Consider the following 10,993-nt stretch of genomic DNA (forward strand, 5'->3'; position numbering starts at 1 on the left):
CATCCGCCGCCCGTGTTCCCTCTGCCTCGTTCTCCTCTTCATCCTCCTGTCTGTTAACGTTGTTCTGTGTCGTCTCTCTCTGACTTTTGTTAAGAAATGATTGTCCTGTTACCAACGTCTACACCCATCCCCAAACCCCCCCCAAGCTGTCCCTTCCAAGTTTGTATATAGTGCGTCTTCGATGGCTTTATGGATTTAGTTGACTCGTCCACTTCTCTTCATAGTGTACGTCTCCCTGTCACTCTAATCTCTCTGTCTTTCTCCATCTTGCTGTGTCTCTTCTTTTTTTTTAAGTCTGTGTAATATAAATTGTATGTACTCATTATAGGAGCTGTGCGTTGACATGCCGTCCTCTCCCCGTGTCAGTATTCTGGTGTTGTCCATGTAAAACACACTGCATATCTATTGGTGTTGATGTTGTGGTGATAAAACAGTAAGATCACAGTGGTTCACCGTGAAGTCCCTACGCTCCCCCTCGACTTCACCGCAAACCCATCAACCATGCGATGTAGAGCTACCGAGATGTATATCACATCTCTAGAAGCAAACCTGACACACCAGCTGATAAAGCACATGGTCTTGACAACACATTGAGCTTCGGGTTCTTTATTCACTGAATCTAGAAAAAAGACAAAACATTTTTTTAAGCCAACCGGAAGGGAAAACACGACTTGAGGCCACCACTGTTAATATTGGCACTCTAACCAACTTTTTTTGATTGGGTAGTGTTTACGCAGATGATGTGACTAATTGTACAGTATTATTTTCCTCAGGGAGCGAAATCTGATCGTCCAAAAGAAAGGGTTGAACACTGGATATATTGTAACTTTTAACAGTTAATACAGTTATGTATCCCAACAATTAGGCCCACTCCAGGAACACAAGGGAACTTATCAAACACAATCTCAAAAAGTATCTTGGGGTCTTGTTCACGAGTGAGGGTAGGATGGAGCGGGAGATTGACAGGCGGATTGGTGCAGCATCAGCAGTAATGCGGATGTTGTACCGGGCCGTTGTGGTGAAGAGTGAGCTGAGCCAGAAGGCAAAGCTCTCAATTTACCAGTCAATCTTTGTTCCAACCCTCACCTATGGTCATGAGCTTTGGGTAATAACCGAGAGGGTGAGACCGTGGATACAAGTAGCTGAAGTGAGTTTCCTCCATAGGGTGTCTGGGCTCAGCCTTAGAGATGGGGTGAGAAGCTCGGACATCCAGAGGGAGCTCGGAGTAGAGCCACTGCTCCTTCGCGTTGAAACGAGCTAGTTGAGGTGGTTCGGGCATCTGATTAGGATGCCTCCTGGGCGCCTTCCTTTGGAGGTTTTCCAGGCACGTCCAACTGGGGGGAGATCCCAGGGTAGACCCAGAACTTGCTGGAGGAACTACATGTCCAATCTGGCCTGGGAACGCCTTGGGATCCCCCAGGAGCAGCTGGAGGGCATTGCTGGGAAGAGGGACGTCTGGAGTGCCCTACTTAGCTTGCTGTCACTGTGACCCAACCGCGGAGAAGTGGCAGATGATGGGAGGGATTGTTGGTGGGCGCACTGTGCTATCATAAGAAATTTATACAACATTAGCCAACATACTTGATGCTGACTGACAGTAAAACGGGAGTCAGAGTTCAAAGATAACGCAATGGCAGTCATCAAAATATCAGACCTGCAGACAACATGTCTTATACACAGTCACACACATTTACCAGAAGGGAAACAACCCCGGCAAGAGCTGGTCCAGTCAACATAATACACGGGTCCATTTAAAAACATTAAGCTGTGCATTGAGTGTGTTATGCATGTGCAACAGCTGCTAGACAGCACTGATGAATTCATTTAGCCAGACTAAATAACGTCAACAGCGCAATCGCATGCTCAGTTATGGAGGCCACGCAGAGGAGAGGCCATATTTCCTGCCCATTGCAATAGTGCCACTCTTTTTGTTTCACGTACTATATGCGGTATACCTTTCCAGATTGTGATTGTCATTGTAAAATAATACCATGGAAAATGCCAATAAAAACATCAAACCTATAGAACAAATAGCGTGCGCTCTCATTTTTTTTAGTGTTGTTAGCTGTAGTTTAGAAGTAGTCCTTGTTGTGAAATATGTGCAACATGGCACTAATATGGTCAGGGATAAAAGTTGCATTTTCTGGGCACCCCGGTACCTCACCTGGTAGAGTGAGTACCACAAATTAAGGCTGAGTCCCTTACTGCAGAGGCCTGGGTTCGAATCCAGCCTGGGCCCCCTTTGCTGCATGCCATCCTCTTTCCTGTCTTTCTACTATCACAGTCAAATAAAACAGAAAATGCCACAAAAAAAAAAGATTAAGAGAAAAAAAAAAGTTGCATTTTTTGTATACCTGAATGGATAAAGTGGAGTGGTGCAAGTGCTCAGGTTTTGGGTTCCATTCCCATCTGGTTTCCTTGTGCTTAATTTGCATCCACTCCTTCAAATGCAAGGCCCCCCTGGATGACCTGTAGTAGAAGGTACTTTTGTAACTCCAGCAGCACAGTAGAACAAGTAGGGAAGGTGTTATGGGGAAAGGGATACATGCTGGGGGGGCAGGAGGTATTTCTTTGCTCCAACGGTGTGAACAAAGCTCTTAATTAGCAACAGATTGACATATGTGAAAAGTGCTTGTTAAAAAACATTAAAGTTAATACCACCCTCAACATTGCTGTTGAAGCTGAATTTACTGGCACCTGTGATGGTAATGAATCACTGTATCCCAGCAATCCCAGCGACGGCAGAGCTGCTGAGTCAGGACTGTGTGGGTGTTTTTCCAGCCCCAGGTCAGGGCTAGCCCTGCCTGCCACATCTGGGACTGGTCAGTCTGTCAGAGCGTGCTATTTCACAACTGTCACTCGCCCTTCTTCCTGACCTAAACCCCATCATGCAAGAGGCCTCAACTCCCCCCCCTTTTTTTCTCCTGAATTGTATCCGGCCAATTACCCCACTCTTCTAAGCCATCCTGAGCTCTGCTCCACCCCCCCAACCCCCTGCTGGCTGATCCGGGGAGGGCTGCAGACTACCACATGCCTCCTCCGATACATGTGGAGTCGCCAGCCGCTTCTTTTCACCTGACAGTGAGGAGTTTCGCCAAGGGGACGTAGCACATAGGAGGATCACGCTATTCCCCCCAGTTCCACCTCTACCCCAAACAGGCGCCCCGACCGACCAGAGGAGGCGCTAGTGCAGCGACCAGGACACATCCAGCTTCCCACCTGCAAACACGGCCAATTGTGTCTGTGGGGACGTCCGACCAAGCCAGAGGTAACATGGGGATTCGAACCGCCAATCCCCATGTTGGTAGGCGACAGAATAGACAACCACACTACCTGGATGCGCAAGAGGCCTAAACTTAACCTTTGACCAATCATAAGCGCTTGTGGATGCATGTGGTCAGGACCTGGGGATAGAAAAAAAACAATTCTCTTTACCACCACCGATCTGAAAACAGAAGTATGGTTGAACCCTCAGTTTTAGCTGTTGATGTCGAATCTGTTGGTGGAGATCTCCTATGAACTTAGCCTCCCTTGTCTTCTTGTCAGACACTAACTTTGCCTCTTTCGGTGGTGTAAATAACACTGAGTTTTAACAAAGAAGAAACCGTTTCTTCTCTTTCAGATCATGTCGCTCCAAATTTGCTGATCGTGAACAGAGGTTGCTCTCAGTTCTCTGATTACCTGAAGCCACGATTGTCTGGAAAGGGTGAGGTAATCCAACCTAAGCTTTCAAGCTTAACTGTGAAGACAGGCAACCGTTTCTTAAAACCGCTTCAATCTTTGCTCTGAAGTGTAAAACACAAATACAAAAAGGAAATGGAAAAACAAAACTTGCAGCCCAGGGGTGCAAATACAACATACACAAACAAAAAAACTTGCAGCCCTGAGGTGCAGATGCAACATACAAAAACACCGTTTAGCACTTCTGAGCTACTAGCTTTTGTTTTTGCATGCTGCATCTCCACCGCAGGGCTACAAGTTTTTGTAGGTTTGTGTTTTGCACCTCAGGGATGCTCTTTTGTGTGTGTGTGTGTGTGTGTGTGTGTGTGTGTTGTATTTGCACTCCAGTGCTGCATATTGTTTTTGCATTTTCTTTTTGTATTTGTGTTTTGCACTTCAGGGCTGCATGTTTTAGTTTCTGTGTGTTGCATCTGCACCTCAGGGCTGCAAGTTTTTGTTTTTGCAATTTTTTTTTTTTTGCACTTCAGAGCCACCATGAAGAATAGTGTGTGAATACACCAACAACTCACGTGCATAATAGTAGTAAAGTGATGCGTCATTGATCCAAATTGGGAAATCCTTTTTTTCTATTTGGGTACCCCTGTTGGCTACACCACCCAGACTAAGATCTGTGTACAAGTTGCAAATATGACAGAAATTTGAAGTGTGTCATGTCTCGCACCCTATAGCAAAACTAAGGATTCCTGTTCTCCCAAAGTAAAAGTAAGGGGGAGAGAGAAAGAGAGAGAGAGAGAGGCTTGACATGCAGCATATTAAACTAATGGACATCCACTGTGGTGCCTTCGGCTTAACACAGATTAAAGGCAGCCACGCCACTAAGTACATCCACATACACACACACACACACACACACAAACCCCTCCCTCTCTCTCTCTCTCTCTCTCTCTCTCTCTCTCTCTCTCTCTCTCTCTCTCTCTCTCTCTCTCTCATACACACACACACCAACTTGAATCAACAACAGATATGTGCAAAATGGTAATCATCAGAGCCTTGATTAAGTCCATTAGTTAGCCCCTGTGCCTGTCCACATAGATATGCAAGCTTGCATGTGCACAACAGATGAATAGAGATTAACAATTTCATTCCAAAATGTTAAATCAGCCATTTGAAAAATGGATACATTGTTGACACGCTGGCCCAAAGAACTAATCCCAGTAAAACCTTTTCTCCTGGGTTTCCTTCACAACACACACCTCTCAGTTCTACAACGGTCCTCAGAATTAAAAAAAAAAAGTGACCCACCCACCCTCCTTTACGGACTACAGACTAACAACACGGTTCATGCTGTGCAAGTATTTTTGGTAAATCTTACACAACTCGGCAACTTTTCAAGAGACATGTTACGTGTACATACACACACACACACACACACACGTGCGCGCGCGCACTTGCTTTTTTTTTTTGGTCATTCTGCCCCCTAGCGACGGGAGCTGAATAGTCGCATCCGTGGAAAATGTGTTAAGTAGTACATGAACCAGTGTTTTCTCAGGAGGGCAGGGTCAGACACTGACCTAGGATATGATCTGAAAGAAACAAAATGTCCTTTATATATAAAAGGCAAGAGACGACCCACAAATAAGGTCTATGACAAATAAAGTGATTCTGATTCTGATATAGATAGACTATTGGGGGAAACTAAACAATTCACCATGTGATAGGTCTATTTTACCTAAACTTTCAGATGAAAAAACAAGAGTATTAAGGGTGCAAAAACTAACAATTCATTTAGAGTGTGTAGTCTCAGATCTGGCATATAATTAAGAGGGTGTGTTTGTGGGTAGGTAGGATGGAGTTACTTTGTCCAAAGTGTTCCTCGCCTGTCTGCATTAGAGGTGAAGATAAATGAATGGAAAGAGTGAAAACATAAAGCTGTAATTCTTTACCATCACTAAAACCTAATGCAGTGCTTCCCAATCCCAGTCCAGTTACATTTACCTGTTGTTCCAGGTTAGGAAAAAAAAACCTGATTAACTGTTGGACTGATACAAAAGGTGAACACAATGAACTACCAGGCAGAATGGAAAACCAACAGCGTTGGAAGTGCTTGAGGACCAGGATTGGGAAGCACTGATCTTGTGAATGAAATACGTTTATCTCTTTTTTATTGTGCAGTAGGCCAACCGTTAACTCTTGCAAGGATGACCAATGAATCCACCGTCCCAGTTTTGTAACCCCTGTCCCAAACATCATTGGCTGATAGTTTCCCCCGGTGCATAAACTCTGCATGGGGTTTTTGTGCATTGCCTCAGTAGTTTACATCTCTTGTTGTTTTTGTGTAGTTATCTTTTAAGAGCAGGCTGCCAGAAACATGCTGGAAACATGTTAACTCCAAAAACGCAAGGACTAGCCGGAAGGGCGGTATCACTGCAAGAGAGGAGCAGGTATTTGGAAGGGGAATCTGGCCGACTGTAGTATTCCCAGCGGTGGCTCTGTGGCTGCCTGCCTCCACAGCTGTGGATCTGGATGTGATGGAGCTGAAGGAAACAAGGAAACTGATCTAGCAAAAGATCCTGTGGGGAATTTCACAGAGAAACAGAAGTAATGATGGCTACATCTGTAGGTCTACTATGCTAAAATATAGGCCTGCTTATGTATTAGCCTAACACAGGGGGGGAAATAGATTTAATTCCCAACAACAGGCAACAAAGTTATCCTATGTTTATTTTCAGGTATGTGGTAACTATTATGATATATATGGTATGGTGCTGTTATTACTATCTGTGGGGTAATGTATGCCTACATGCAGCCTACTCCAGGCCTTTCTCCACCTACACTATGCTCAAACTGTTTGGTGCTGCGGTCCAGTAAGCATGCATGTTCATGTGGTAAGCATGTGAGCACCAGTGTGCATGCAAAGGAGGCCAGCTGTAGTTCAAACTCCCCAAACAAAAAGGCAGCACACCCTTGATTTAACTGCCTTATAACATACACAGGTCTATTACTCCTCTCTGAACATTACTACAACACAAAAAGGTGATCTATTAACTTGTGCGAACACCTTATCAATGGTCATCAATATTTGGGTGCTTGAAATCTGTATGAACTTAATAGGTAGTTAGTATCCAATGAAATAAGATGGAAGAGCTCCATGAATTAACCGAATAAACAACTATTTTGTATGGTACCGGTATGGTTTTGTTTAAACTGTACAACTTTCTGCACACCTTTGTGAAGGAATTCCAACAATTCTGGATCTGAATTTATAGTCATGTTTCTAATCATACCCCACCCAATTGAAATCATCTCTCCCTCTCTCCTTACATCATTGTCTAGTCAAGCCAGGTTGCTTAGGTGGCATATTTAGGTAGCAATAGAGGAGAAGGAACAAGAAGCTGTAGACCACTTTGCCCGTCATTAGCCTGCTATGATGCAGGCGTTCTTAAATCCCCACCCCAATTAAGATGCACTGGCAAACCAGTTGCACTGGTATAATGGCTGGCATGGTGGCCCAGTGGTTAGCACTGTTGCCTCACAGCAACAAGGTCCTGACTGAGTTTGAACCCCAGGCCATCCCGGGTCCTTTCTGTGTGGACTTTGCATGTTGTCCCCGTGTCTGCGTGGGTTTCCTCCGGGTGCTGTGGTTTCCTCCCACCATCAAAAAGATTTTTTTTAAAGTACATGTATGTTAGGGCTAATACTCCTGTCTGTGTCTCTGACCAAGGCAATAGGAAGAAATAACTGGAGTTGGTCCCTGGGCACTGCACGGCGGCTGCCCAATGCTCCTAGCTACACAGCTAGGATGGGTTAAATGCAGAGCGTGAATTTCATAGTATGTATGTACAAATAACAAATAAAGTGTATTCTATTCTATTACAATTGTACATGACAATTACTACTCAGCTTTGTAGTGGTTTGGGGGAATAGTACAGTATTAATATTTAATGAGACCACAAGGATGGCGTACTGGTGGGTGGATTGTGGGAGTCGGTCTGGTCCAAAAATGCCAGGGCTGATTTTTTTGTCCTGGTCCAGCCTTGCCACCGGGACCATGTTTGCCTTCACTTTCCATACCCTCTCTAGTTCCTCTTTCTCATAGAAAATCATAAAGTACCTCAAGAATAGCAAAAGAGGAGGAATCTCTCTCCCGGGATGGACAGCCATGCAATAGAAGTCGAATGACTACATAAGTGACAGAATAATAATGTACCACCACAAATTACACACAGAGTGAGGTAATGTAGAATATATGCCATTAATACATAGCAATACATAGTAGTGACGCTACCAGAGTGACCTCTCCACGTACTAAACCCAAACAACAAAGCACGGCCTGCATGGAAAGAGAAAGTCAACAGGTAAGCAGGTGTTTGACTTATATGTCTAAATGGTTTTTAAGTGTTCTTGATGACAACATCAGTAGCATGGCAAATGAAGGTCAAAGTAATGGAACATTTAGTTACCTACACATTTACCTCACTACTTAAAGTCAATGTCAGCTACTTCCATTTTGTTTCCATTTAAATACCAGTTTGTCAAGGTTAGAGATTTTAGGAATGAAATGGTGGCACCCCACCTGTATCCAGCCAATTATCTCACTCTTCCAAGCCGTCCCAGTCGCTGCTCCACCTCCTCTGCCGATCCGGGGAGGGCTGCAGACTACCACATGCCTCCTCCGATACATGTGGAGTCGCTAGCCACTTCTTTTCACCTGACAGGAGTTTCACCAGGGGGACGTAGCACGTGGGAGGATCAACCTATTCCCCCCAGTTACCCCTCTCCTGTGTGGCGACCAGGACACATACCCACATCTGGCTTCCCACCCGCAGACATGGCCTGTAGGATCGTGGATTCGAGCCGGAGATCCCCATGTTGGTAGGTAATAGAGTTTCACTGATACACCTACCAACCTCCTTTTTGTCCCCAGGTTGAGGGCTGGGGGGGGGGGTCTCCAACAAACAAATCACATCACAGTCATGATTTTTGGAACTGCTGGAGCCAAAGGATGAGATTTCAGAAGATCGAGGATTTTTAATCAGGGAGGAACTCGCAGCATACGGAACCAGGCTTAAAGTCCCTCATTTCACACAAGGCAAAAAACCCTCTCTGCTCATGAAGATGACACATCAAGACAACTGTCAAATGTTAAAATATATGTGGAAAGAGTCACTGGCCAATGAAAGAAGTTCAACATTCTAACATCTGTAACTCCACATAGCCAGACAGACCTTCAGGGATGGGCAACATGATCCAGAAAGAGCCGATGTGGGTGCAGGTCTTTGTTCCAACCAAGCAGTTACACACCTGAGTCTACAAATCAAGGTCCTTAGCAAAGACTATTGGTCGACAACTAGAGTCAGGTGTGTAACTGCTTGGTTGGAACAAAGACCTGCACCCACACCGGCCCTTTCTGGATCATGTTGCCCATCCCTGTAAAATATGGTGATGGTGTCTGGGGCATTAACAAATATTTGCCAGCGTGTCATGCCTAAAGGATAGAGACACACGCTCATAAGGCAGCGTTCACAATATTCATGCAACATGTTTTGGTCAATGTGTTCAAACTCTTTCTGTAGCCACTGAGCTTCAGTTATTCTGATATCTATGAATACACCTTACGTGTGGGGGAAATGGATAAAGGGATTACAGGGTGACATGGGATGGGTGCCATATGCTCATACGCTCATAGAGTTTCACTGGGGGTAATTGTGGGTTGGGTTTCTGTTAACTGTGCACTTTGATGCCCTGTGAAGTAGGTGTTGCATCCAGAGCGTCTCTCTGCCTTGCACCCAGTAAACGCAGGGATAGGCTCCAGCACCCATGACCCTGGCCAGTAATAAGTGCAAAAGCAAAAAATGAATCCGACTTATTTGAATTGTATTTGATTATTGATTGACATTCAATATTGCTATTGATAATTTAGTGCTGAGTTTACATTATATTGCAGTGTACTCTATGTGTGAGCATTTTCTATTTCCTATTTTTTTATAATTATAATTTTCATACTTACATTTGCGTCTGGTCTATTATTTACCTAGTTGCTCTCACAGCTAAACCTACCTGGTGAATCAGGAATCAGGAACACTTTATTTGTCATTCATTTCATGTACTTGCGCACATCCTTGTACATCTTTTACATAAATCTTTGGACACGGCTTCGCTTTGGTGGATAAATGTCCACTGTACATCATGACATGATAAATGAGTCTGCCTGAAAGTCTGCGTTTCTTACTGTCTACAACTAAGAAAAATATCTTTTGGTAAACGTTCACAAGGCTGTGCATGGAGTATTGAGGGAAAAACAAGTTTTACAGCTTCACAGGAACGTCTTGAACACAGATCTTTATGTAATGCAACATCTTAACACCATGTCTATGTGGAACTATAGAGCACATTTTAGTTTTTACACTATTTGCAAAATCAATTAAAGGGCTTTTTTTTAAACTTCAACACACTTGTAGTGCAAATGGCTGTCGCACTTTGCACAGCGGATCATCTTGTCAAAGTCTGGCCCATCACAGCATGAGCAGCACCGTGTGTTGGTGTACAGGAAGAATTGTTCAGCCTTGGGCATACAGGTCTCTCAGCAGAAAGCCCATGACCTGCTTCGTCCCAGCTACACGTATTGGAAATGACACACAATCATGTCTTGATGCATGCTCAATAATCCTGGTAAAATAACCCAAGAAAGTTGAATCAGTTCATCTGGACACAACGTTTATTGACAGATACGTTTCATCACTCATCTAAGTGACCTCTTCAGTCTAATATGACTGCAGGTATCCCCACCCTTATAAACAATACAGTGGCATAACAACCGGAAACAAGACCATTATCTAGAGTTACAGTGGCCATGTGTACTACTCACAGAGGATTGGGGAATAGTTGCAATCACTGTATTGTAAGATGGCGACAGATGTACTCTTCGAAATGTACAGATTCAAATGTACTCTCGAAAACCAGGTAGCAAAAGCCAGACAGAAAAGACGAACGCCAGACACACGCCGGTGATGGGGATAAGCGGGTGAAGAATCTGTCCGACAACTCACCGTAGCGGATTCTTCAGTCAAGTCATAAGAGTTCCGTAGCATTCTTCTTCTCCACTCTTTCTTTTGTTTTATGTTTTATGTAGAATTTAAACGTGTCAATAAAAAAAAGTGCCAATAAAAAAAAAATTCACCCAAGCGGAGAAGGACATGTAACATTTGCTTATACTATAATAACATTTGCTTGTTTACTATGTTTGAAATAAAGACCTACCTACATCCTCGCTGAAGGGCTGAATTCTTGCTGTCACGCCGAGAGGTAAATCCCG

At 44.2% G+C, this 10,993-nt stretch overlaps 1 long non-coding RNA gene across 1 annotated transcript; it reads right to left on the reverse strand.

The window, feature by feature from the left end:
* Positions 1 to 1,441: 1,441 nt before the first annotated feature.
* Positions 1,442 to 10,993, reverse strand: LOC130111329 (uncharacterized). The gene is made up of 3 exons (XR_008810159.1): positions 10,939 to 10,993; positions 2,355 to 2,469; positions 1,442 to 1,544 (listed from the first exon to the last, which is right to left on the reverse strand). It is a non-coding gene; the product is annotated as an uncharacterized LOC130111329 (long non-coding RNA).

This window comes from Lampris incognitus, chromosome 4, assembly GCF_029633865.1.
Source record: "Lampris incognitus isolate fLamInc1 chromosome 4, fLamInc1.hap2, whole genome shotgun sequence".
NCBI classification, from domain to species: domain Eukaryota; kingdom Metazoa; phylum Chordata; class Actinopteri; order Lampriformes; family Lampridae; genus Lampris; species Lampris incognitus.